Source organism: Sorex fumeus, unplaced genomic scaffold, assembly GCF_029834395.1.
Source record: "Sorex fumeus unplaced genomic scaffold, SorFum_2.1 ptg000006l, whole genome shotgun sequence".
In the NCBI taxonomy this organism is placed as follows: domain Eukaryota; kingdom Metazoa; phylum Chordata; class Mammalia; order Eulipotyphla; family Soricidae; genus Sorex; species Sorex fumeus.
The window spans coordinates 43238793-43263147 of NW_026606063.1; the positions used below are offsets into that span (position 1 = coordinate 43238793).

The window sequence follows — 24355 nt, forward strand, 5'->3', positions numbered from 1 at the left end:
TTATGAGCATGATATCTTTTGTTTAAGTGGAATCTAACGAGAGATTTCAGTTGGCGGTGATTTTAAGTAAGTATGCCCTAATAGAGTATCCTTCAATATACATTTTATCCCTATTGCTTTTATTAATGTCAATTCCACCTATAGAGATAAGAGACATCTCTTCATAGATGAGAGACAGATTTGCGGTGGCCAGTGATATCATGTGGGAGAGCGAATGTTATATAGGGACATAAGGGAAAATATGACTTCACAGTTTGCCTCAGGGCCACCATATACTCTTTTCAAAAGAGCACTTGTTCTGGAAGTAATATGGGGTTAGAGATCTTAGTCATCCAAGCAGATAGCCTTTGATACTTCTTTCTAACAGTAAGACAGCATGGATGTAGAATTATATTAACTTTTTCTCTCTTTGTTCAATATCTTGTGGCTGCATTGAGTAATTTAATAAATCAAAATCGTCTCCTTCAATTTTCATTGTGGCTACATTGGTGTTATTTTGAATAGAGTTCAATTATTGGGATGGCATATATTACTTTGAATCATTTTACAGTTCAATCAATACACACATCTTCATAATAAATATTGATGCCACTTGCATGCTTACATGGGGTTCCCGCATATTTAACATGATTGTTAGGATTTGAACAGCTTGGGAGAATTCTGCTTTTTTAAAAAATATGAATGTCTCATGAACTTGCATGTCATCTCTTCACAGAGAACATGCTAATCCTTTTGATATTGTTCCAATTTTAGTATATGTTTTGCTGCAGCATGCACAGAGATTTCACATTTTAATTTTATTCTTCTGTTGAACTCACTCCCATCTATAGAGGCCCATCCAAAAGGGAGAAGTTCTGAAACAAATAAAATCATCCAGAAATCTATTCACTTCAATCACTTCACAAAGAAGTATGGGACTAGAAATTTGTTGCAGAACTATATTTCATAGGATAAATAGTCTCAACTCATTAGAGAAAACAAATACAGTCTCTCACTCGGGATGGAATAGAATATTTCCTTGGTAGGTTTAGAAGGGGAAACATCTAAATCAAATCCTCAAAATATATTAAAGGTTTTCCACCTAGGAAAATAAGCTGCATACAAGGAGACTGTCCCTTGAAGATATAATACAACATATTTTCTGTTACATCAAAGACCTTAATAACTACATTTAGTGAGCAATCTTATACAATGCTATATCCAATCATATATATGTACTCATTTAAAGAATGACTTATGGAAAAGATCAGCATCCAATAAGATCTCAGTGGGTAAATAATAATATACCTGCATTTCTAAAATACTTTAGTTTCCAGTAAAATTAAGTTGCAGACCTGGGGATATGACTCAATGATAGAGGACATATCTTGTATGTGTCAGGTCCTGGGTTCAAGCCTCAACATGACAGAGACAAACAAGGAGAAAAGCTCATATGCAGTCACTTTTTCTGTATCTATAGTGAAGACATAGTTTCTTCTCTACATCTTCAGAGATCAAAGGAACTAGATTCTATCCTGTGTCCCCTTTTTTTCCCCAAACAGGTAGCATAACTCTTGCTTTTTAAAATTATAGTGTGCATACTGTACCTATCCTTTACCAAAGAGCCAAATGCTTTATTTTTTCATTAACTCATCAGGAGAAACCAGGGAATCTACCAAGTAAGCTTAGTAGGGGTAAAAGAGCAGAGAAAATAAAATGTTTGAATTAGGACCAAAGATTATGTAGCAAAAAGGATTTTGTTTATTTTACTAATTATTACCAATGCTGGAAAACCTGTTTTTTGTTTTTCCCAAGTTGGTTTTGAGGCTAAATTCAGTAATGCTTAGGGATCACTTCTGTGGTAATCTGGGAACCATATGCCTTGCCAAGAATCAAACCATGGTCAACTTCATGCAAGACAACTGACTTAACCGCAGTCTTTCTTTCTTTCTTTCTTTCTTTCTTTCTTTCTTTCTTTCTTTCTTTCTTTCTTTCTTTCTTTCTTTCAATTTTTATCAGTGAAACATCATGAGGTACAGTAGTAGACTTACAAATTTTTGTGCTTGCATTTCAGTTATACAATGATCAAATACCCATCCCTCCACCAGTGCCACTAATCCCAGTATCCCTCCCACCTCCATCCCCCCATTCCCCCATCCCACCCTGCTTCCTTGAGGGCACTCCCTTTTGTTCTCTCTTTCCTTTTGGGTGCTGTGGTTTGCAAAAGAGGCACTGAGTGGCAATCATGTTCAGTCTATAGTCTACTTTCAGTATGCTACCACTAATCCCAGTATCCCTCCCACCTCCCACCTCCCACCTCCACTACCACTAATCCCAGTATCCCTCCCACCTCCATCCCCCCATTCCCCCATCCCACCCTGCTTCCTTGAGGGCACTCCCTTTTGTTCTCTCTTTCCTTTTGGGTGCTGTGGTTTGCAAAAGAGGCACTGAGTGGCAATCATGTTCAGTCTATAGTCTACTTTCAGTATGCTCTCCCATCCTGGGCGGATCTTCCCAACACCATTTATTTGGTGCTGCCTTCTCTGTCTGAGCTGCCTTTACCCCTAGAGTGTGCGGCTGGTCTCCAAACCATGGAGTAAACCTCCTGGTATTTACCTCGGCTATTCTTGGGTGTTAGTCTCTTATTTTGTTACTTTATGTTCCCCAGATGAATGCAATCTTTCTATGTCTGTCCCTCTCTTTCTGACTCATTTCTCTTAGCATGATAGGTGCTATCTTTCTAGCCCCAGGTTAACCTTTTGATTATGCTTCTTGATGCCTACTACTTGTACTTAAAGGAATATTTTTCGAATGATTTCAAATTACCTTACTCAGTTAGGTCATATTAGTTATGGTTCCAGTAAATTAATATTGCTTATGTAATTGAGCAATAATTCAATGTTGATTTATTACTGGTATGAGAATATCCTTGCAGGGGTTCTAAAAGGGAAAGGCAAGCCCTTTCACACTGTTGGAACAGCATTTTTCCCAAATAAGATCCTTAAAATTGTCTAAACTTGAAGTCGACCCTTTACCAATATCTATATAATTTACTTCAGATCTTTCTTGGGCCAAGATTTATGAACATTTTGTAATGTAATTTTCCTCCTTTTTATTTTATTGGTCCCAGGGCTATCAAACAATGCTGCTCAGACAATTTAAAGCATCTAAATGAAAGCCCTGAGTATAAATTTGAGGCATCCTATGGTGCTTTACTTCTATGTATATATTTCTGGTAATTTGATAACATAGAGCATTGAATGAAGAAAGTGAAGAATGATCAAAATATGAGGGAGTGTGCTGTGCACATTTAGACCTTATCAGTTCCAGGATCAGTTATCTGTTTGAAGAAAATTACATTGCATCTGTCAATAGACTTAATAACTCAGTGCCTGCTATTTGATAATGGATAATCAGACAAATTCAGGAAGCTAGACCATATGCCATTCCAGTTTTCTGTTCTCTTATTTACCTTAATTTTCTCAATGGGTGAAATTATCTAGTCCTGTACTAAAGATATAATACATAGAAATAGAGCCTGCAGGAATCCAGCTGCCTCTGATGTGAGCCCTGCACAGGTCAGGACTGCCGGGTTATGTCTACAATCCTGGCATCTAATTGAAATGGGCAGAGTTTGGAAAATTGTAAACCTGGACAATGCAAGTGATTAATGGATGGATAATAATAAAGGGAAGATATGAAACAGTTAAGAGCATTGGTTTGTGAGAAACTGTAGGGGTTCAGAGGCCAAGGAATCAGGATCTAAGAAATATCTTTATTGCTTACATCTCTCACTCTGAGATATTTTGTATCTCTACATATAAGCCAGGTAAGATAGGGACTAAATGGTAGAGATGGTTTAGAAATACTTTCCCCTTTATTTATATTGATGCCAAATGCTGTTTCTATTTTTTTCTCTAGACGTCATTTTTATAGTAATTGTATCATTTGGCAATTATGTTGGCAATGAGTATTGCATGACTGAATTTCAGTGACTTAAGGAGCAAATCGATAAACAACGGGAGGAAAGTGTTTGTTGAAAAAAAAGAGGAAAGCAATAGGTGATTCTTCTCAGATATCTGGAATACCAGATATAGACCTTTCTGGTGTGGTTTTGGTTACTCAGTGATATCATCAGTCACTCAAGCTCTTTCCTTCTTTCTGCTCTGCTCTCCGCCTTAGGGCTCTTCTCTTCACACTTATTTCCAGTGGTTACTGGGCACTACTGTGTCTGTACAGAAAATAGTAGGAGAGGGACCAAGTCATTGGGAAAAGCAAATCTGATACAGAGGTTCCAAATCGACTTCTATTCTTATACCACTAACCAGTCCTTCATCACATTGCCATCTTGAACTTCTAAGGACACTGAAAAATAAATCTATCCTCTGGTATGGGCTTATTACTGCTTGAAAGAATCAAAAAATTTTAAATTAATAACAGAATGGAGGAATTACATAAGTTGGGCAATGAACAGGGAATGACACAACCATATACTTTAGATTCATGTAAAGGAGAGTAAGTCTGAGACAACTTCTATTTCATCCTCAGGGAAAGAATTCTTCAATAAAAGGTCATCTGGATACCTCTGCAGTCTATCTTATTATTATTTTAGATTTTGGGCCACACCCAGTAGTGCCCAAGTCTTACTCTTGTCTCTGTGCTCAAAGATTACTTCTGATGGTACTCAGGGAACTATATAAGGTGCTGAGGATAAGGCAAGTGCCTTTTCACATGTACTATCTTTATGGTCCTGAGCTCTATCATTACTGTTCTGTTTAATATGAATGAGTATAATATTTTTGAAATTTTCATCAAATAAAGCAAAACCACAAAAAATCTATCTCTGGGAGTATTGTTCCTTGAACCTGATTCTCGTACTATTCTTCTTGCTCTGTAGATGAAACTTTAGTCTGATTACATAATTTTTCCATTTTCCATATATGCAAGAAGAATCTAGAAAAATATTTGAAGAATACTACTGTAATATGGGACAGGCAAATTTGCTGAGAAAACATAAAACCAAAAGAAGTCCATTATGGCCATGCATAGCAAATAAAAAAGAGTATGGGAGGAAATGAGGTCAAAATTCAGAGAGAGGACATTAGCCTGGTGGTGGGTCAGGAATGCAGATTTTATTCCAAGTGTGAAGAGAAGTTTTGGCTTCTTTCCTCTTAAGACCCATAAAACTTGCCATGGTGGCAGTCTGTGGTAGTACTCAGTAACTCCACTTTGAATTTCACATGGATATCTTGGGGGAGTTAGAGACAGTGTTGTTAATGTAACTGAGAGAAAAATTACATAATTTCTTAACTGTCTTCTTCATGCTTGAAACCCCAGCATAGGTGCAGGTTTTTGAATAAAAGCATGTAATGAAGGCTTAAAATCAGGATAAGGGAAAATTTCCCTGACTCAGAATTTTTCACAACTTTCACAATTTGTCACAACTTGGTATAATTCATATTTTAATCCTTGCACAGAGAAGCTTAATTAAATATTGTGAAAATTTGACTTTCTTTATTTTAGAAAAATGTCTGAGCTGTCCTTAGACCCTTCATTCCTACCTCTCTTCCTTTCCTCCTTGTTTCTTTCATAAATAAATCAGAGAATGGTAGAACAAATGACTTAATTATGTCTACTTTGGGAAAGGGGGTAGTGCCTTTACTAACTCACTTTTTATATTTATTCACATGATTATCAGTATTAATTTTGAAGGGCCACACTCAGCAGTTCTTGGGGATTAGTCCTGAGTATTCAGGGACCATTCTTGGCAATGCTCAGGGGACCATATCAGGTGCTTGGAGTCAAACCAGGGTCGACTGCATGCAAGGCAAGTGACGGGCTCCCTACTGTCTCTCTGACACAATATTTTGAGGAAGGATAAAAGAAAATTTAGTGATAACTTTAAAAAATCAAGAAATAGATTCCCAAGAGATAGTATTATGGGTTATGGCACTTCCCTTGCCTGCTGACAAGCCTGGCCTATCTTCAGTGCTGCCTATGGTCCTCCAAACACCTGTGGGAGTAACCACTGAGCACAAAGTCAAAGATGAGCCCTGACAACTTCTGAGTATGACCAACCCTATTTCCCAAATCAAGAAATAGTTTCTGATGAAAACATAAAGCCAATACTGAGAGTTGCCACAGAACTTCAGCACCATGTCTGGTTCTGAAACCCAAACTATGATTGACTCATGTGAGAATCAAATGAACTTGATGAGATCTTATTGGATTTTGCTTTTGATTAGCTTCTGATCCTACTACCCTGTACTATTGCAGGGACTAGAAAAAATGACCCAGTTGGGAGAGCTATGCACATCCAGGTCCCAGGGTAACTATTCTTAGAAATGGAACACCTTAAACAAAAAAAATCACCTAGGTTGCAGTTCAAGGCAATGCATATTCCACACACACACACACACACACACACACACACACACACACACACTTTTATGGGCTTTTCAGAGAATAATGATGTTTGACACCTCTAATTCTTTTGTTTTATTTCTTTTTGGGGTGAGGAGGAGTAACACACCCAGTGATACTCAGGGTTTCCTCCTGGCTCTGCATTCAAGAATCCTTCCTGGCTGACTCAGGAAACCATATGGGGTTCCAGGGATCCAACCTGGGTCAGGTGCAAGCAAAGCATTATGCCCTACCCTCTGTGCTATTGTTCCAGGTCCCAGTTTTATTCTTTTTGTATAATTAATTTCAGCTAATTTTTCTCCTTGACTTTTCCTTTTCCTTCTACCTGTCCTCTCCTGATCTTACTCTCCTTTCTAGACCTAGCTTTGTGGTGGCTCCTTTCCTCTTCCATGTATTTCTCTCCTTCTTACCCTCTTCTCTTTCCCCTTATATCATGTTCTTCCTGATTTCCTAAATTCCCCTTAGGCAGGTTGGACTCTAGGGCTCTTTTTCCTCTCCATCTCTTCTCATGACCCTGTGGTTGGGATCTAGATACTATTAGTTGGTAATTTAGTTGGTGATAGTCAGATGTTTTCTTCATCCATTTTTGGTAGAGGCTCTGGGGGAGGAAATAATTGAGGAAATACCCCAAGGTTAGAGACGGTTTTAGGTTGACCAAGCCTTTTTTACTCTGTGACCATCTTGCAGACAACTTAGATGTGTCCTGTTGAAATGAAATGAGTCACTTGAATCCTGAGAGCCTGTGGTGGACTTGTCAAAGACTCTGTAATCTCAGGGCACTTGCTTGCAGAGTAGAGAATGGAATAGAGTAAATAAAGTTTAAGACCTCCAAACTCTATTAATAAATCCTTGGCTCCAACCATGAGTATACTCCATATTAGCAATGAGGGTGTATTTCAAAAGAGATAATTCTCTCACATGCCTGTGAGCCAACGTCTGGTTAAATTATTGGGCACAAAAGGGTTGCAGTGAGACTGAAAGAGCTTCAAGCCCTGTTTTTCCTCTTGCCTCTTGGAAGTGACACATGACCTGAAAGCAAGACTCCGAAAAGAGTTGTGTTTGCTACTGGCCAGAAAGACCTCAAGCCAGCTTCTTGACCAGTTTTCTAGTCAGCCTGTCTCAGTAGCATTTCCCTGGGCTCACTTCCCTCAGTGACAATAGCTTCTGGTTCTGATATGCAGTTCAAGGAGCTTACATCTCCCTGGGGATATAAGTTACTGGGCAGTTTGCCCTCTGTGTGTGAGCTGACCTCTGTCAGATCAGAATAAAACAAGTCCAGGAAGCTTATTCAAAAGGAAGAATTGAAAAAAGAAACCAAAACCCCAAACAAAAAACAACCAAACCTATCTGAAGTAGGGGAGCTGTCTCTTTTCCTTGAAGGATTTTGATTGCCCACAACTACTCTAATTATTCCTGTGTCCTCAGAGGCCTTTGGACTATCATCTCCTGTGGTTATTCTGCTGCTATGGACAGCAGGCTGGGCTGTCCACAGGCACCCTTCCTGGCCATGTTCTGCCAGTACCCTGGCCTGCAATGTCTCTGAAAATGTGTGTTCTTTTCAAGGCAAATGAAACTTCATGGGCCATTTCTCTCTTCTTTCCTAGAAGCAAAGGGTGGCACAGGGAGGGAGTAGGAAAAGAGGAAGTCACTTCTCAGTGCCCACAGAGGAAAGTGCTGACCCAGCTCAGGATGCTGGGACTCAGAGCCCAACCTGAGCAGATGGCCCGGCTGCCTGTGCACATTAATCACGCAGCTTCCCTGCGTCATGGAGAACATGCTTTCTAGTGATGGAAAACTCAGTATTCAGTGTGTAATAGTCTTACTTCTCCTCCTTAGCAGGATCTTTTGCTCTCCTTTGAAAATAGGAGTAGATATTTTTAATGTCTAGCCCAGATGCTACTCTTTCTCTTATTTGCACTTACTGAGTTGAAATGCAACAGATGTTTCAAAGGGGTTTAAAATGAAATTCCTCATTAGGGATCATGACGAATAAATTGCACCCCTCACTTTACTGCTTTCTTCTGCACAGATTCTTGGCAGATTGTTTTTTCCCAAGGTAGAGAGGGGCAAGAAGAGCACTGTAATAAAGTGACAAGGAAAAGAGTATAATAATGATCATGATTATTTATCTCCTGAGTAAAGTTTTTTTTAAAAAACTCAAAGAGCTTTTCCATTTTCTTGGAAAGAGTGTTATTTTATTCAACACTCACAGTAACCCCAAGGAGGCAGGTGTTCTTGCCTCCATTTTACTTATGAAAAAACATTAAAGCACAAACCAAATAAGAGAATTGACTGAAAATAAACTTGATCAACATCTAAAAATCAGAGCTTGATCAGACTGTGCAATTCCTAGAGCCTGAACATACATCTAAAACTTAAAATGAATTTCTTTAAATACAAAATTTTCACTCACAAATGAATGTCGGAAGAGAGCAGCATGCCACAGAGATATCTTCTCACCCCGCATCAGACTGATTTCATCCAGGCATCTTGGAGGGAGGCGTGAATGTCCCTCCGCCTGCCCCAACTGAACCCCAGCAGCCACAGATCTCACAAACCCAATTGCCACCACACTCATGGCTGACTTTTAAGGCATGTCAGGTGGCCCTTACACATGAGAACGAATCCACTGAAAAACCCAAGTATGCGGGACCTGTGACTGAAAACTCCAGGCTTCACAGAGTCAGGAATAGGTGACTTACCGCCATCTCCCTGCTTTCTGGTTTCCTGGCAGTCATTCCCATTAACTGCCCCTGGGTGCCATTTAAGTGCATTAACGGCGATGATCCAGAGACTCATAAATGAACCTCGGAAGAAAGCAGCATGCCTCAGAGATGACTCTGGATCCCAAACATACAAAATTTTAGAATTCCAGGAGCTTGCACTCGCAAAAGCAGCCATGCAACATCTCATACTATTCATAACAAGTGATACAAAATAAAGTATTTAGCATCTGCCTATGGGGCAGGCTTGGGGTGGGGTAGGAAAATTTGAAATAATGGTAGGAAGTTGTAATGGACATGGAATTGGTGTTTAAATATTTAAGGTAATCAATTATTGTGAAGAATTTTATGAAAATAAAATTAAAAATGAAAATATTTAAAAAGAAAAATAATTTTAAAAAATAGATGAAAAGTACTAAAATTCCCAAACTTTCCATCTGAAGGACTGTCTGAGGATGCCTCACGTTTTTCTATATTTTTAAGCATCTGAAGAGGTGTTTCAGATGCATTCACCAATGAAACTCTCATTCTCTGCTCCTCTTTTGATTCCTGTAGCCACACATCTAAGTTAAAGGCACATGACAGTGCCTTTGGTGTGAACACTTTCCCATGCTAAGAACCTCTGGAAGTTCTCACCCATCAGGAACTCTTTAGACTGGCAGTGGTGGAACCAAACCGTGGACCATGCAGAATGGAACTGATATTCCTGCAGCAGCACTTTTATCCTCGAGGCACCTCAGAAGTCCCTTATGCCAATAGCTTTTGCTTGGAACCCTTTGTCTCCTTGCCAGGTGGGCAGGGGTTGAGGGTGGGTTTTAGCTGGCTACAGATCTCACACTCCACTAATGTGCTCTCTTCATCCTCATCAATAAGTTAAATTCTGATTTAGGCTGGCGGAGTGAAAGCAAACTACTCCATATGCCTTTCCACATCGGTGCTTAAATATTTATACACTCAAAAAGCACTGACTAGCTGAACGAGCAACATAAAAGTTTAGATAGTCCTTTATGAGCCTTTGTTTCCTTTTTGAGCATTTTGCTGGCAATTCTCCCAGCAGAACCATGGGCTAGCTCAATCAGTGGCTGTACAGTACAATAGCCATGGGAGTAGAAAGCAACTCCAACACAGATATTCAGGTTGGCAAGGCTGATGAGACAACATGCTGAGAGCTGTGGACTCCTACATGTCTGCCATCACCAACATCATCTCTGCCAATGGGCTCTTCTCTACTGTGGCCTAATCTCTCTTCTCCTTTGCACCAAAATCAGTTTTTTTTTTTTTTAACATAAGAAGCCTTGATGGCTTCATGTCTGTCCGGAGGGGAAAGGGTGTTGCCCCAGTTGCCTTCTCCTCTCTGGAAAGAAAGATGGCGGCCGCATGGGAGCCTTGTGGACAGCAGGTATGAGCCGGGGGAGTGGGGGCGACTAAAACCTCATGGGAAGGGGGGCGTTTCGGTCCGCCCTTCACGCCCTACCGAGGCCACCAGTTGCCCCCCACTAGCGGCTCTCCAGCAGGGCCACGACTCCAGAGCACAGAAACCAATTTCTTAACTATCTGACTTTCAGTATAAATACTTCCAGGGTCAATCAGTAAAATAGCAGAAATCCAAAACCAACATTTAATTCTTGAACCCAGCTGTAGAAAGCAAATCACTTCACAATGCTTTTTCAGCATGTCTGATTTGGGGAGGGGGGTAAACTCTAAATAATAGTGGTGAATCTTTTATTGAAACAATGAATCTAATCAAAGCAGATAGAGTGTTAACTAGAATTCATCTGCCCCACAGGGACTGGGAGGGGTGGGGGGTGGGGTTTTATTGGGGTTCTTCATGGTAAAAAAAAAGTATTGATAAAGGGAAATGTGTTTGATATTTGCATGACTGAGACCTAAACCTGAAAGCTTTGTAACCTTTCCCACGGTGATTCAATAAATAAATAAAAATAAATAAATAAATTAATTAAAAAAAAGAAAAAAAAAGAAGCCTTGATGGCTATCTGTTATAAATTTTAGTCTCCACACCTATAGAATTATAAAATGCACACAACACAAAATACTACATAATAAAAAAGTTACCATCATGACCATTTCTAAGATACTTTTTGTTAGTGTTCAGTACATTTGCATTGTTGTGTAGCTAATATCTGTCATATTGTCACCTTTAAACACTGAACTATATCTATTAAACAATCATTCCCCTCATCCCCTCCTCCCAACCTCTTGTGATCACTATCATACTTAGATAATGAAGGAAAATAAAAACTTTGTCTCTTAATTTACTTAGTTCAGGTAACTGATATGTGGAGTCATATAGCATTTCTCTTTTTTGACTTATTGGTTTCATTTACCATATAATTTTAAAGTTCATCTATGCTGTATCATGTGTCAGAATTTTCTTTCTCAGCAAAGTTAATAATATTTGATTGAAGGTATATGCCACATTTTGTTTATCCATTCATCCATCAATGTATTCTTGGGGTGCTTCCATCATTTTGCTCTTATGAATAATGCTGCCATTAAGACATCCACATTAGCATTTCCCCACTTTCTACTTTCTAAATTAACTATGTACCCTTTTTTGTTGTTATTGTTTGGCTTCTTCCATTAGAATATAACATCAAAACTTCTATTTTAAATTTTTGCTATGTTTCCAGTTTCCAGAACAGTCTATGGGATAAAGCGGGTAGTCAAAAATATTTTCTAACTTTAGAAAGCAGAAGAAAGCAATAAAATATGAAAAGTGGTCTTTTTTTTTTTTGAGAAATCAGAGTAACCAATGTGATAATAGATGGTATGAAAATGGAACTAAAAAACTTATTTCAGGTCATCAATAGACCACGGTTCCTTTCCTCAAAAGTCAGTTACTCAATAATGACATTATTAGTTAAGTATTACCGTCCTCCCGTTGTTCATCAATTTGCTCGATGAATTTGAGTTTATATAGAATTTATATATACTTATATAGAATTTGACTGCTGTCTTTACCATTAGGGTTATCTCAATACTACTTCTATTGGAGCTAATGAGGTAGAGTCTTTGGTCATATTTCTCAGGACAGCTATACAGTTTGATGTCATATTTCCTAGTTCCTGCTGTGATAGGAAACTCAAGGGAAAGAAGAATCAAAGAGGAAAATAAAAACTCTTCTCTAAATTTTTGACTTTTGAATTTCCAATGGGAATTGATCCTTGAAAGACCCAGAATCCAAACAACAAGGTCAAATAATGGCATTGCATTTTTTGTAATAGTTATTGATACAACTGAAACCCAGTAGGGACTAGAAAAATTTCCTAAATCACTGAATATCAAATTGTTTTTATAATAACCTGAGTGTAGATGGATACTATCAAATTCTTTGGACTTTATTCACATAGGGTTTTTTCACTCAAAGTATGGTGTGGGCACAAGTTTGAACAGCAATAGCAACTGAAAACTTACTAGCAGTGCAGAACCTCTGACCTGCCTCTAAACTATTGAAGCAGTACATGCATTTGAATATTACCAAAGGACTCAAGCAAAGTATATTTTAGTTCAGATTACTTAAAAAAAATACCACAGAGGAGTGGCTTACAAGCAACGGACATTTCTATTTTGAAGATTCTAATCCTGAGATAATGGTTACAGCTATGTTGAGTTCCATGAGACTTATCCTCATGTGGCAGAGATACAGCAAGCATATACTCTTTTTATGAGAACACTATCCCATCATGAGGGTTCAACCCTCATGGTCTGATCACCCTCCCCCAAAAGCCCTAGCTTCAAGTATTATCATACTGAGATTTAACTTTCATATTATTAACAATGATAGTATGTTGCTTCCAACAGAACCTGGGGAGGGGAGCGCACAAAAATTTAGCTGATCCTACGGTATTAACTCATCTGAATAACACATTATTCCCAAATTTTAGGCACATTTTTCTAGACTTATATTTAAATTATTTCTATTTTCTAGTGAAACAAATAATTTTACTTAAAGGAATTCACTTAGAGAAAATGTGAGGGGAGACAGAGAGGGATACATGTTTAAGTGAAAACACAGGATTCTCCAAAGTGAAAAAAAACCCATTTTATTTCATAGAAATAACTATGGAAACTTGATGGTTACATGTAAGTGCAGGATTCTCCGTAGTGGGGAAAAATTTATCTTATTTCAGACAAGTAAATACAGAAACTTTTTTGTTTGTTTTAGTGAGGAACACTCAGTGATGCTCAAGGGTTACTCCTGGGTCTGTGCTCAGGGATCATTCCTGGTGGTACATAGGAGACCATATGGGATGCTGAGGATCAAACCTAGTATGGTCAGGGGCAAGGCAGGTGCTCTACCCACTGTGCTATCTCTCCAACCCCAATTACTGAATCTTGATGGTCACATCTAAATACAATTGCTATTTTGCATTTTCCCTATCAAATTAGTATTTTCTAAAAGACCTAATAATTTTCAGATTATGGAAGTAACTTTTGAAATCCCAGTATCAGAGATGAGAGTTTGAGCAATTTAAGATTCAGTGGCCAACATGCTAGGGGAAAAGGGAGCTCAGATAGAGAAGGGAGCACCAAATAAAGGGTGTTGGGAGGATCCTACCAGAATGGGAGAAGCATGCTGAAAGTAGACTATAGACCAAATATGATTGTCACCCATTGCCTCTTTTGCAAACCACAACACCCAATAAGAGAGAGAGAACAAAAGGAAATGCCCTGCCACAGAGGCAGGTGGGATGGAGGGGGTTGGGGGGTGGGAGGAATACTGGGATTCGTGGTGGTGGAGGGTGGGCACTGGTGGAGGGATGGGTATTTGATCATTGTATGATTGAAACCCAAACACAAAAATTTGTAAGTTTACAACTGTACCTCACAATGTCTCACTAATAAAAATTAAAAAAATAAAATAAAATAAGATAAAAATATTTAAAAAAAAAGATTCAGTGGCCAGTTGTGCAAAAGAACTTAAAAATAAAACATATTTTGAATTCTAAGTATCCTAGCTCATTTTTCTTGGAATATTTATATAACTATTGAACATCATGTATTGGGAGAAGGTAAGAGATTTTAATGAATTAACATCATTTGACGTGACTGTTTTAATCTTCCCAATCTATTTTCGAGCAGTAGTTATTTCCAAATTCTTTCACTTATGTTACTTTTATCCCCTTTATTCCCATCAATTATCCTCATGGTTACAACTTGAACTTTAGTCATATCTTATAGATTTTTTTTTTTGGTTTTTGGGTCACACCCGGCAATGCACAGTTGTTTCTCCTGGCTCTGCACTCAGGAATTACCCCTGGTGGTGCTCAGGGGACCATATGGGATGCTGGGAATCGAACCCGGGTCTGCTACGTGCAAGACAAACACCGTACCCACTGTACTATCACTCCAGACCTTTTTTTTTAACCTTAGAGATATATTTTCAAATTCTTTTAATTTTTTCATTCAAGTTATTATACATGTGCCATAAAATACACACACACACACACACACACACACACACACACACACAAATGACATCAACAAAAACAACTCTCTCTCTCTTTTTTTTTTTGCTTCTTGGGTCACACCCAGTGATGTACCGGGGTTACTCTTGGCTCATACACTCAGGAATTATTCCTGGTGGTGCTCAGGGGACCATATGGGATCCTGGGAATCGAATCTGGGTCAGCTGTGTGCTAGGCAAATGCCCTACCTGCTCTGCGATTGCTCCAACCCCCAAACAACTTTCTTTAGATGCCAAGTCTAATCAATTTTTATCCCTCTTTAGTTTAGTAATTTCATTTATCCTGGATGAAGTAATTTTGTACTCTAGTTCCATAGAATTAAATTGAGAAGGCCTGGAGAGCTTGTATTAATAGTTTAAGAAATGTTTCCCATTAGGCCACTTGTCCTGATGTCTGCCTTTGTCACCGAGAGAAGAATGAATCCATCTTGAGTTATACTCTGTTCTTTATGTTTTATTTAGGTGGTGCTAGGGGCCTACTCCTAGCTCTGTACTTCCAGGGGTTGCTTCTGGAAATGCTTGGAGTATGAAACCAGGATTAGCCACATACAAGGCTAGTGTACCTTAGCCTCTGTATTATCTCTCTGTCATCACAACTTTTCGTTCTTTAGACACTCTTGTGGTGACAGGATCCTCAGTGATCAAAACTTGAAGGTTAACTGTCATGATACTTTAAGTTCCTCTATAGATGAGGAAATGAGGATTAGAGGTTTAATTGATCCAAGGGTGGTTAAATGGCTTGTTCAGCTGAAAGGAAGACTTGATGATACTGTCTTCCTGTATTAAATGGAACAAAGGGGAGTTGCTGACTGTTAGGCCTGTAACTGGCTGCACTTTGTTTACATTTAAAATCACAAGCAGGTACATAGTAATGACCTTCCACTTAACCTGTTGGTCACCATATTGCACTGTAGGAAGTACTATAAGTGGTTCAAATGCTAAAAACATCAGGAAATGTTGAATAAGCAAGTTGGTACTGGCAGCTCCTATCTCTGCGTGTACCAACAATAGGCTGAAATGGGTCCTGAAATACCCCACGATGTATTGGTGATCTCTCCCAGGAAGTGTCTGTAGAGTGCTTGATTTTCTTGTTAGCCTCTCTTTTTATGTTGCCTTAAAGTCAAGGCATAGAAAAACATACAGGATGCCTCAATTTGGGCCAAATGACCTGTGTAATAGCTATAGTTACAATTGATTCCAGAGGACACACACTCTTCACTTCTTACATTTCTACGTTTATGAGGCAAGTAGAAAGAAGAATGAATATTTGGAGCAGAGAGTGAAAAAAATTACCAATTGCTTCTTTGGATAGGCACAAGCATAGATATATGAGCCCTTAACCCAGGGAAGATTAAAGCACTTTTGACAAGCAATAGAATAAAGATCAGAAACCAACAATCTAAGAGCATCATTAAAGGATATATACCATTGGGATTTCTTACCATTCTTAGCAGGTGATTATGAAGGCTTTGCCATATTGTGAGAAAGTAACTCATGCATAAGACTCACAAAACTTCCCCTGCAAAAGGAGAGAATGAATTAAAAATAATATTAAATTGTTGTTTCAGGCCAGATGTTCACTACTGTCTGTGTGTGTTTGGGCGGGGGGGGGGGGAGGAAGAAAAGAAGAAAGAGAGGAAGAGAGATAAAAGAGAATGAGTAAAGGTGGATTTGTTTTGCTGTAAATGATGTATTTCATACTTTAGCATTGATATGTATTTGAAAAACAAAAGGAAATATTGGGGGCAGGGGATGTTATTGAAGTAATATATAGCAGGTAGAAAATTTGCCTTGTATGCAGCAAACCTGGATTTGAAGCCCTGGAACCCCAAATGGTTTCCCTGAGTCATCCAGGAGTGATCGCTGAGCATATATAGAGCCAGGAATAAGCTCTTAACACCACCAAGTGTGGCCCCCAAATCAACCAACAAAAGTCAAAAAAGAGAAAGACCCCAAACAAATAAAAATTACATATTTTATTGTAAATTATGTTTGGGAAAATGACAGATCAAATTCAGAATTGTAGAGGACAAAGACTGTGATGGGTTCCAATGCACAAAGTAAATAAGGAATCCATTTATGAACCAGCATGCACCATGTTCCAATACTTTAGTTGGCCTAGAACCCCGTGGTATCATGATGCAAGACCACTGAGTACATAAATAGTGTGGTGTGGGAACTGCATTTGCAAGGAACTATGGCCTGTTCAAGCCGGAAAAGTCCAAGAAGTCCAAGACTTCTAAGGATGGAGCAGTATAGAAGAGAACACTCCAAGTCAGTTCCTTGAAAAACTCAATACAGAATGGTTCCCAGATTAGTTACACAAGAAAAATGCACTGTAAGCCAGTTGTGGGAAATGTAATTTTGAGGATGGAATTTTATCTTATTTGCCATTTATCAGATGTCTGCTCTATGGAGTTGTAGGCTGCTCTTCCACTCCAGTGGATTGGTGACTATACCAAGTAATCAATGTTTTTACACTTGTTTTAAAAAAACAAATAGGTTTTATTAAATTATACTAAAGCATTTAAAAGTAAGATTTTATTTTTTAATAGCATGAAAAGTTAGACAAGCCATTTATAGACTTTTACAAATAAATCTATATTTCCCCATAGAAGTGATAGTTATTTGCTAACGTATATTGGGGGAAGTATCAACAGATTTTGGTTTGCTTCAAAGCTTTATGATTCAGGAATTTAAAAGAATCTCAAGGTACTTTTCCCACAACTGGAATCTGTAATGTGACCTTTAGGTATGAGTGGTCAGAGGGATCAATTTGTGCTCACCACTCATCATGTACAATATTATTTCTACCACCCAAATACACCATTGAGAGTTTTCTCTGTTCATAGACATTTTACCCAAGAGAACTGCGTGTCTTATTTCTAGCAGTGATATGTTTTTAAACTTCTAACCACCAGAAACATGCTATTGGTAATTAGCCGTAAGTCAGTAAATAGTGGTTGGACCAACAATTGAAGTCCAGTGGTTAAAATCCTCAAGTGGAAAGTAGTTATTTCCCATTTCATGCCAATGAGCACCAGCTGTGCCCTTCTTCTTTGTCAAATATCATATTTTTAATGGCTCTGAATGAGTAAAGAGCTCTTATTTTAGGTGTATATGTGGTCATTTGCACTACAGCATAATCAATTAATACTAGGTTCTGAGGAACTAGTCAGAGCACCTGTATATTAGGATGAAGTCTCTGGATATAGCAAACAGACAAACAAAACCACTAGGACACTCCATTAAATTAAAATTTCAGATAAATAACTTTCTGTGTCATTTACCAGTAATGAAGAGTCAAAAATGACATGAAGAAAGCAATTTCATTTATAGTAGCATTAAAAGGAATAAAATAGAAGTAAATTTAACCTAAAGAGGTATAAAACGTGTATATTAGGGGCTAGAGTGATAGCACATGGGGTAAGGTGCATGCCTTGCACACAGCTGTCCCAGGTTTGATCCCTGGAATCGCATATGGTCCTCCGAGCCCACCAGGAGTGGTTCCTGAGCAAGGTGCCAGGAATAATAACCCCTGAGCATTGCTCAGTACAACACACACACACACACACACACACACACACACACACCTCAAAAAAAAAAAGAAAAATAACCCAATAAACCTTGTATGTTAAAGGAAATGATCATCTTTAAAGAAAACTAGAAAAGCTAAGTACATAGATAAACCCTATTCACGGGTTGGAAGATTTTGTATCAAGATAGGCAATACTCATCAGCTGGGTTTTTATAGTCTCTGGGTCTAAAAAACCCAGCTCCTGGAAGCACGCAGCCGCATTTGCGGCCGCATGACATCTTATTATCTCATTCTTACTTTGGACAAACTGGCAGGCTACTGAATGTAATCTGCTCACACGGCAGAGTCTGGCGAACTCCCCATGGCGTACCCAATATGCCAAATACCAGTAACAATGTGGGTCTCATTCTCCTAACCCCGAAAGAGCCTTAAATGTGGCACTTTTTAAAAAATCTCAGGGTTAGGATGAAGGAGACGTTACTGGGGCCCACTCGAGGCAATTGACGAACAACAGGATGGTTGTGATTGTGATTTACTCCAGGTAAAGTATTGTTATTTAGAGAAATTGACATTTACCTGAATATCTCCTATTATATTTGGCAATCTGTTAGTAGGACCAAGGGATCAGTGACCCCTATAGTGAGAGTCCTAAGTTTTCTGTACCAGGAAGCCATAACAAAGAAATAATTAGGTCAGGTTACCTTACTGCAGAGGAAAAGTCAATCTAGAGTAGGATCTTAGAGACAAGGTTCTACGAAAAACAAGGTGAGGTTACATAAATCAGACATAAATCAGGTGCCCAAGTTTGACAATTTTTTCTATGTGAAAAGATTCTCAATTACCCATCAATGTCTTTCTTCCTTTATTCTCCCTCATTGCCCAGAATGATTGATGTGATTTGCTACCTAGAAATGCTACAGCATTTTAAGAATTAATGAAGAAAAGGTGTTCTGGATGCTTAATGCTTAGCATATTTCTTTTTAGTTAGTATTAAAAAGATTCTACAGATTCTCTTACGATGTTGATATTTACAATGCACATAACAAATTGGTTACATCCATTAAAAAATGGACATGGTGCAGCAAATTTCTTTGATACTACTTGTAGAGACCTGGATCATGCTAAGGGAACTTAGAGGGAGAGAGAACAACACAGAATGATCTCTCTCATATGTGGGACATAGAGAAACATGATGGTGGAATAACAAATACCCAAAGGCAATGGAAACAAAGAACATGAGAGAACTGGTATTCAGTAGGAGACAGCCACTTGAGGGGGCTGAAGGATAGGACAGGGAGGGGGCAACATCTATGGTGGAGGGAAGTGTTCAATGGAGAGGAGGAGGCGGTGCTGAAAGATGGTAAATCCAGAAAGTTGGTAGTGAGATTTTGAGTAGAAAATGAACTTGCAACCGTTTTTTGCCTTCCCAGAAATCCATAGGATTGGATTTTTCAAATTTCGTACTGCTGGCACTTTGGCTAAAATAATTCTTTGTTATTACTAGCTAGCTCCTACACTGGAGGTTATTTGCAGCTTTCTTGAGATTCTCTTATCCAATAGATTCTCTTATCCATTAGAAACCTATCAGCTCACATGTGGAGACCACAAGTGTCTTTGAACTTTGATAAATATCCTCTTAAAGCAATAACCGAAGTGTGAATTGCCACCAATATTTAAAAATCTTTTATATTGTCAAGAATATTTGTACTTCATTACTGAAAGTTTACTGAAAATTATTCAGTAATACCTTAATTTAATACAAAATATTTCAAAAATAAAAAATACACTTAGTCATGCTTTATTTAACAACAAAAAAAGAATATTTGTGCTTTAGGCAAGGCTGTCTGGGTAAAGCCTTGGTGAAGAACACCTGTGGGGGTCACATGTGAATCTGTTCCCCACTCTATTCTATGTTATATTCCCAGGATTTGGGGAGCAGAATAGATGCTCATAATTGGGGCTACCTGCCACATGATCAAATATGTTCCTGGTGGTAAGGTCCTATATGGCAATACAGGAAGATTCTCAGTTGGATATTTCTGAAAGAAAGAGGGCTAATTGATAAGGAATTAACACAAAACAAGAAGAATATACGGCTTGATACGGGTCTGAATACATAAAAATACAAATCTGAAGACACTTCTTTAATAGTTTACACTCTGTCTAGAAACTTTTGTGCTTCACGTCTAGATAAAGGTATTTGCTTCGTGTTCTCAAGCAATATTAATATTAAATATTGAGTCAGAATATGGTTTATTCTTTTGAAGAAAGTATAGCCTTTATATCCTAGGTATTTATTAAGCTATCTAGTAGACTGTGCAAAAGTTCTACTGTGTATTAGAATTTGACTTCCTGAGTATGCTGTTTCCCATTCTCTAAGATTAGTGACCTCCATTTAAAGATGTTTGCTGTTACAAATTATTTTTAGAAGGCAATCTCATTTTCTGCTGTTAAGAAGTGTTGAAATCATGGACATGCTGTGTAGAGCTTTGAATTATGCCCCCAAGACCCCTGACAGATAGAAGTGTACTACAGTTTATCTTTTTATACTGAATATAGAGAATAACAAATGTCAAATTTCAGTATTGTCCTAATTCCGTGTGTGCGTGTGTGTTATAGTGAGTTAATAATTTTAATCTTGATAAAAGAAATTACCAATATTTCTGCTAAAATAACAAAATGAATATTAGAAAAGTAGAACTTAGTTTTTAATTTAGAAAAGACGCATCAAAAGCAGAGCAATGCTTGAACTCTTTCAATTCTAGTTTAGAGTAGACGCAAAGAATAAGCAAAAACAAGTTCTTTGGAGGACATAATTACTGATGGGTACAGATTCTGATCACCAAATTCATTGTGAAAGATGTGGCTTACTGTACTAATTGTCCAACGTCAAGCTCAGTTTCCTAAAGTTAGTTCGTTCAATATTGGCACTACCACCTCGAAGATAGTATAAGATCCCACAAACATCCTCCCACCTCCCAACCTCCCTGGCTAAGTTCTTCAAGGCTGCACCAGATCAGCTGTCAATAGTAAGCTTATTATGCTTTGTTTTTCTGGCCAATGTTAAAACAAAATTGGAGGTCCCAAGAACCCTTTCCATGATTTGATGAATTTGGTAGATATTTACATATAACCCAGAGAAATTCTTTACTTACTTTATCACAGTTTATTATAAAAGGATGTAGATCATTAACAGGTAAAAATGAATAGAGCAAAAAAAGATTAGAAGATGATGCTCTCTCTGGGTGCACCACTCTTAGCTGGATTTTTATGTGCTCACCAACCCAGAAGACCTTTGAACTTTAATTCTTTTGGATACTTATAACAACTTTATTACATGGCAATAATTGATTATAAATCATAGGTCATTTGTGATTGAACTCAACCTCCGATTCTCTTCTCTCCCTGAAGCTTAGATTTGGTGGGACTAAAAGTTCCCAATTTTTTAATTATGTGACTAGTTACCATGGAAACCAGCCTACATCCCTTGATGCAGCACAAAATTTTTCTCATTAACATAGTAAGAGATACCTTTATAGCTATCATCACTTAAGAAATTCCCAGACTTTTAGGAGCTCTGTGCAAAAAACCAAGATAAAGATCATATATAAGTGGATATATATATATATATATATATATATATATATATATATATATATAATATGTGTTGTGTATTTGGTATTATAAATGACAAATCACAGCAGGCAGAATAATTAACATGATCATCAACGAATCATAGCTTTTCAGAAGAGAATTTAAAAACAGTTTAATTAAATTTAATTTGGAATAAAATAAGGAGTGTGGGACATTAGTGAATGGTAGATGCTATAACATTTCCTGAAGTTTGCAAACTTTAAGAAGTCCAAAATAGAATGTGCTGTGAAGTGCATTTTATAGAATCTAGGAATGGAGAATCTTTCATTGTGCTCATTTGAGCCACATCTTTGCTTGGAAGCTCTAAAGTCTCTAAGGTATGAAATAGTAAAAGGTAAAGGTAAAAGGTAAAGGCCCTCCGGTTGATCATCGATTTGCTCGAGCAGGCCCAGTAACGTCTCCATTGGAGACTTTTGTTGTTACTGTGTTTGGCATATCGAATATGTCACGGGGAGCTTGCCAGGCTCTGCTGTGCAGGCGAGATACTCTCAGTAGCTTGCCGGGCTCTCCGAGAGGGGTGGAGGAATCGAACTCAGGTTGGCCATGAACTCTAAAGTCTCTAAGGTATGAAATAGTAACAGTTTCATTAAAAAAAAAACTACAGATAGAATCCTCGAGTATTAAAGTAATTGGTGGTTAGCAATAAGGGCTGCATGAGAGAGAAGGAGGGGGGTAGAGATAGAGATAAAGAGAGAGAAAGAAAGAGAGAGAAAGAGAGGGAGAGAGAAAGGGAAAGAGAGAGGGGAGGGAGAGTGGGAGAGAGAGAAGGGGAGAGAGAGAGGGAAAGAGAGAGGAGGAGAGAGGGGGGCGAAAGTGAGGGAGAGAGAGAGAGAAAGAGAGAAAGAGAGAAAGAGAAAGAGAGGGGGGAAGAGAGGAAAGAGAAGGTTTCTCAGGGAGACAAATGAGACCATGGTTCTAGGGAGCAGGTGAAGAGGAAATGGACATTAACTCCATGATCCTGCACAGCCTGAATTGTTATGTTTCTATGGAAAGGACGCTAAAATGTAAAAAAAGTACCATGAGCCCCTCAAGCCAAACTCTTCCAACTGAATAAATGAGCTAATTCTACGATATCAGCCAGTAGATGTCTCTCTCTGTTATATCCCTTCTGATCATTACCTTGGCCATCAGACAGTTCTGCTACATTACTCGACTGTAGTGCCGAGAGAAAATAGACAATATTAAAATGACTCTCCATTGCTTTTTATGAACTGATTCTTGGAGACTGGAGTCCAGTTCCATTACTGAGATGGGTTGTGTGACTAACCAAATGCTTTTGGAAGCAGATAATTAGGCATCGAAGGCTGTGATTGCTTAAAGAAGATATACAATCAAGATCCAGACTTCAGACTTAGTGCTATCAAATGTCTTGTTGCGTGAAGATTATGTGTATTTTCAAAAATGCCCCCTCGGGTTATTTTATTTGGGAATTTGGAGAGGGGTTGAACTTCCTTTTCCAGAAAAGATAACATATTAAATTAAAGCATCCTTGAGAGGTAACCAGTGAGCAGTTCTGAATAATTTCTACCATATAAACTTGCATTGAGAAAAAAATATATACCTTTTGGTATAGCTAAGAAATCAGAAAAAAAATAAGAAATCAGGATGTTGTTTTTATTATATTTTAACCATCTTGTTCTTAAAGTTTCAGTGCCAACATACATTGTGTGTGCTTATACAAAGCATATTTTAAATATGAAAGCATGTAAGAGTTAAATAATACTTAAATAAGGTAGAGTATGTGGTATAAATTATTTAAAATGCTGGAACAAAGGGAACACATTTACTATACCTTTAAAGGTCACAAAGAGAGTCCCTAAGAGGAACGATTCTGTTTAAATAAAATATATAGTCAGGTGATGATAAAGGGGAAATATAAGGAGACCTTTTCCTGATCTTCCCATGTGGTCAGAAGTAAAGGTGTGATGATTACTGATTCAGACAACACCACACCTCCATGAAATCACTGGGAGTGTCCTTTGAGAGTTCATCAGGACTTCCATAAAATTCTATCTAGGGTTTCACCTTATGTGAAGGGGGTTATGTTATAAGATATACATGTATTGAAATTAGCTGTTTCTGGAAGACAGTTTTTGGTGCCTATTTGTAGATTTAAGTCAGTCAACAATAAACTGCACTGTAGCACTATAGCACAGTTCTCCCACTGTTCATTGATTTGCTCGAGCGGGCACCAGTATCATCTCCATTGTGAGACTTTTTGTTACTGTTTTTGGCATATCGAATATTCCATGGGGAGCTTGCCAGGCTCTGCCGTGCAGGTGGGATATTCTTTTTTTATTTTTTTATTCTTTTTTTTAAAAAATTTTATTGAATCACCGTGAGAAAGTTACAAGCATTCATGTTTGGGTTACAATTACACAATGATCAAACACCCATCCCTCCACCAGTGCACATTCCCCACCACCAATCTTCCCAGTATACCCCTCTCCCCATCCTCCCACAGCCTCATGGCAGACAATATTCCCCATACTCTCTCTCTACTTTTGGGCATCAAGGTTTGCAATACAGACACTGAGAGGTCATCATGTT

At 38.2% G+C, this 24355-nt stretch overlaps 1 non-coding gene across 1 annotated transcript; it reads right to left on the reverse strand.

The window, feature by feature from the left end:
• Nucleotides 1–670: 670 nt before the first annotated feature.
• LOC130038178 (U6 spliceosomal RNA) lies at nt 671–775 on the reverse strand. Its single transcript, XR_008794610.1, has one exon. It is a non-coding gene; the product is annotated as a U6 spliceosomal RNA (small nuclear RNA).
• Nucleotides 776–24355: the final 23580 nt, after the last annotated feature.